The sequence below is a fragment of the Lupinus angustifolius genome, chromosome LG20, assembly GCF_001865875.1.
Source record: "Lupinus angustifolius cultivar Tanjil chromosome LG20, LupAngTanjil_v1.0, whole genome shotgun sequence".
Lineage (NCBI taxonomy): Eukaryota > Viridiplantae > Streptophyta > Magnoliopsida > Fabales > Fabaceae > Lupinus > Lupinus angustifolius.
This window is the reverse complement of record NC_032028.1, coordinates 16,525,082-16,530,081: the sequence shown is the minus strand read 5'-3', so window position 1 is coordinate 16,530,081 and position 5,000 is coordinate 16,525,082. Positions and strand designations below refer to the sequence as shown.

The 5,000-nt window shown below is 36.7% G+C and overlaps 2 long non-coding RNA genes across 2 annotated transcripts in view; one reads left to right on the top strand and one right to left on the bottom strand.

The window, feature by feature from the left end:
* LOC109335788 overlaps positions 1 to 1,637 on the top strand; it is a 22,893-nt gene extending 21,256 nt beyond the window's left edge. The window contains exon 3 of the long non-coding RNA XR_002106253.1: positions 1,625 to 1,637. This is a non-coding gene — a long non-coding RNA (uncharacterized LOC109335788). The remainder of the gene's footprint in view (positions 1 to 1,624) is intronic.
* The window catches only part of LOC109335792, a 72,343-nt gene that overhangs the window by 61,860 nt on the left and 5,483 nt on the right, over positions 1 to 5,000 (bottom strand). The window lies entirely within an intron of this gene.

Sequence of the window (5,000 nt, the reverse complement as noted above, 5' to 3'; positions counted from 1 at the left end):
GCCACAAGCCAGTTATCCATGTGGTAACTTTTCTGACACCTATAGCTTCAAATTCCAAAGGACTAAAGGATCGATAGGCCACACTTTCACGGTTCGTATTTGAAAGTGCAATATGTCAAGAGAGAACTTAAGATTACCTATGTTTTGATAAAGACAAAGGACTTCGTGAAAGCTTAAAGACAACTTAAGAAATCAACATGCCAAAGATTCAAGAGCTTCATGTCTAGACTAGAGTCTTAGATGTGTCTTAGTTATTGAGTCTAGGTTAGGTAAACCTAGATACAAATCTCACAAAGTCTAAAAACTATCATATCATTTACATGAGACATGCCATCTAGCTTATTATATGTTCATGCATTAATCATACATGTTATTTGTGCATTTTAGGCATAACATAAAAGTAAAACATGTATAGTTGATAAGTATAACATATAGGTTGTTTACCAATTAACATCTTAACTGAAAATATGTCAGTTAATTAATCAATTAAGTGAAGCTTTAATCGATTAGCGCGAAAACAGTTTTTAACAGTTTCAACAGATAATCGATTAACAAGCAACATAATCGATTAACTGGGTGCCAAACACTTTTTCTATATAAACTATATTTTCAACAGATTCTATATACGAATTAATACATTCATTCATTCATATTAAAACTGCTAAGTTGCATATTTTCATATTCTTTGTATGTCATATAGGAAGACAGAATTGCATGTGAGATTAGAGTGAGATAGTATTATGCTTAGGGATTAACATGTCATCTGTTGCATATTATCAAATGTGTTCATCGTCCTATCTTGTTCTCGCATGATTTTTTTCATTACTGTTTAGAGATTTCTTAAGGGTAGAAATTATACATTCTTCATGATTTTGATCTTATACATGTTCATAGTAATTGTGAGATTTGTATATGGTTCTCTTTCTTGTAATATTTGAGCTATTTTGAGCTTCACATTACTCTGTGTTTTGTGTTGTTTCTGTAACAAAGAAAGTTGTCTCTTGGTGTCGTACCACCAACGAGATCAGAGAGTCTTCATCAAGACTTGGAGGTCTTGAGTTTAGAACATACTCTTGATGGGGCTGGATCGTAGGGAAGGTTTTCCTAGGCGATTGAGTAAGGTCAAACCAAGGTAGAGGTTCTGGGAATTCAAGAAGGTAGCGTTCAAGGTTTTGTAACTGGAAGTGTGTATGTAAGATACATTGGCTTCAATTTTTAGTGAAGAAAATCTCCCAGATCAGATCAGAGGGGAGGACTAGATGTAGTTTTGCAGTGGACCGCAAAACGAACCAGTATAAAAACCTTGTTGCGAACTGTTTCTTTCCCTTATCTCTATTGTAGTTGATATTATGAATATAGTATTACTGCCAAATAAAGATCATTTATGTTCAAATATATTTGCTATATCATTTCAGTATAATTTGTAATTGGCTATGTAATTGAGCCATTCAGCAATTGCTAATTCTGCGCGACTTAATCGATTAAGCCAGAGTTTTAATCAATTAACTAGGTGATTATCCAGAATAGGGCTTCGGTGCAAATAGCGGTAAGTGGGAATCGTGACACCTATTCAACCCCCCCTTCTAGGTGTATTTTATCACTGATACCTAACAAGTGGTATCAGAGCTAGTACGTCCTACTAGATCAACCGTATCCGCGTGATCCATTAGGGAAATTAAATGGGTTCCACCAACCCTTTTGGCGGTGATGGCGCATCCATTAACTGCCCTCCCGATTTCAATGGCGAAGGATATGCCTACTGGATAGTTCGCATGAAAATATTTATAGAGGCCATCGACTCGGATATTTGGGAATCCGTAGTCAACGAGCCCTTCGTTCCACAACATTTGGTGGACGATGAATCTAAATAAACCAAAAAGTCTATGGACTGAAGATGAACGCAAAAAGGTTCAGTATAACCTGCGAGCCAAAAATATCATCACATCGGCCCTATCCTATGATGAGTTCTTTCGGGTTTCACAATGCCAATGTGCTAAAGAAATGTGGGACACTTTACAAGTAACTCACGAAGACACTAGCAAAGTCAAGCATATAGTTAACCAAATGAATCTATAGCTGATATGCAAAAACGTTTTACTCATATAGTTAACCATTTAGTTGCTTTGGGTAAATTGTTTAACAAAAGTGAGCTTACTAACAAAGTTTTACGCTGTCTTGACAGAAGATGGCAACCAAAAGTAACATCTATTATGGAATCAAAGGATCTTGACTCCATGCCTTTGGCGTATTTGTTCGGAAAACTTTAAGAGCACGAAATGGAGCTTGGACGCCTGACTGTGCACGAAAAATCAGATCGCAAAAAGAAAAGTATATCTCTCAAGGCAACAAAGTCTCAATCCACAGAAGAGAGAGAAGAAGATGAATTTGATTCAGATATAAACGAAGAAACCTTGAGCCTTCTCGTATGCAAATTCGGGAAATTTCTAAAGAAAGGAGGGTTCAAACGTTTCTAGAAGAATGAAGCGTGGGAGTCGACCAGAAAAGGCAAGACTAAAGAGCGCTTCACTTGGCATGAATGTGGTAAGCCAGGACATATGAGGTTCCAATGTCCTACTTACCTCAAAAAGGTTGATTCAGATAAGAGCACTCCTCGGGACTTTAAATCGAAGAAAGATTATATAGTATGGGATGTACTAGAGGAGGTAAAGCTATGCTTAATAACGAGAACAGATGATGCTTGTTGCTCAAATTCAAAAGAGGCAAATAGCGAGATATATTCTGACACCTCATCTACTTCATTTGATGATTCTCCTCCTTATGAGGACTTGTATAATGCGTATGTCAAAATGCATGATGAGTTTAAGAAATTAGCTAGGATTAGTTCCGATAGGAAAAAAGTAATCCTGCTAAATGAACAGAAAATAAATTCATTACAAAAAGAACTATATGAAATAAAATTGGTAAATGAAACATTAGATTTGATCTATTCTTGTAATGCATGCAATTGCTTTGATAATAATTTATATGAACCAACTGTCTGTAATTCTAGCGATGATTTGAAAAATGAAAATTTGAGATTAAATGAAAAACTCGCAAAACTCACAAAGAGTCAAAACATGTTAGACACTGTTCTTAGTAAAACTAGGAATGTTGGTGACCATACCGGGCTAGGATATATTCCCCCTATGCATAGGAGAAGACCATATAGGAGACCTATTAATCGGCCCAATAAGAAATTTTTTAATAAAAAGGTTCCTACATGCTTTTATTGTGGGACTCATGGCCACACTTCGTACTCTTGTTATATTAGAAAATATGATATACATAGTGACATGTATGTATGGATGAAAAAGGGAGATAACTCCCTAGTTACTAATAGAAAAGGAACCAACATAACTTGGGTACCTGAAAAAGGCAAGTGATCTATGTTTTGCAGGTATGTCTTCGAGCACATGGACAACATTTGTATCTTGATAGATCTAAATTCCTTGAGACATATGATGGGTGATAGATCTAAATTTCTCGAGACATATGACGGGTGATAGATCTAAATTCCTAGATCTATCCGTGCAAGAAAAAGGGTTCGTCACTTATGGAGACAATAACAAAGGGAAGATACTTGGCACCGGAACAATTGGCAACTCATATCGGGTTGTGATCGAAAATGTGTTATATGTTCAAGGTCTGGAACATAACCGCTTGAGTATCAGCCAACTATGCGATAAAGGTAATCGTGTAGCTTTTGGGTGTAAATGCTTTATATTAAATAATGGAAAAAGAGCTTTAAGTAAATTTGATTCAAAAGCTGATGAAGGTATATTTTTGGGATATTCATTGCATAGTAAAGCTTATCGAATCATTAATAAATATTCAACGCAAGTAGAAGAGTCTATGCATGTCCATTTTGATGAATCTTCTCCAAAAGAGAAGAGAAAGGTATTCTCTGATGATGTTGCAGGTGCTTTTGAAGAACCATACCCTAAGGACATGGACTAGGACAAAGAAGCAGAAGCAGAGCAAACTGTACAAGATGAGCATCAGGACTTGCCAATCGCGTGGAAGACCAAGAAGGATCATCCACCCGATAAAGTGGTAGGTGATATAACTATGGGGGTGGTAACCCGTAGCTTTTTACCTAACTTTGTTGTTTTTGTATCTCAAGTCGAGCCTAAGACCATCGATGAGGCCATTGAGGATGTGCATTGGGGTATAGCTATGCAAGAAGAGCTAAATTAGTTCGAGCGTAATAATGTATGGGACCTTGTCCCTAAGCCTAAAGAACATCCAGTGATTGGAACTAGATGGGTCTTTCGTAATAAATTGGATGAATCTAGCTTGATAATCAGAAATAAAGCTCGCTTAGTGGCGAAAGGCTACAACAAGGAGGAGGGCATCGATTATGATGAGACCTATGCTCCTGTAGCCAGATTAGAGGCCATAAGGATGCTTTTATCCTTTGCATCAATTATGAACTTCAAGCTCTTTCAAATGGATGTCAAGAGCACCTTCTTGAATGGCTACATTCAAAATGAGGTATATATAGATCAACCTCCCGACGTTGAAAATTTGAATTATCCAAACCATGTATATAAGCTCAAAAAGGCCCTTTATGGCCTGAAACAAGCTCCCAGAGCTTGGTGTGACAGATTGAGCTCTTTCCTCTTGGAAAAGGGTTCGTGAAGGGTATGGTTGATACTACCCTCTTTATTTGTATATTATATAATCATGTGCTTTTAGTTCAAATATATGTTGATTATATAATCTTCGGATCTACTAATCACATTCTTTGTAAATAGTTTTCTGAGTTGATGCAGGGTGAATTTGAGATGTCAATGATGGGTGAGATGACCTTCTTTCTTGGACTTGAAATCAAACAAATGGAAAGCAACATCTTCATTCATCAATCGAAATATTGCAAAGACTTACTGAAGAAGTTCGATATGGAAAAGTGTAAAGAGGATTCAACACCTATGTCGTCCGCATGCTATCTAGATAAAGATGAAAAGGGAAAAGCATTTGAGGTAACCAAATATCGTGGG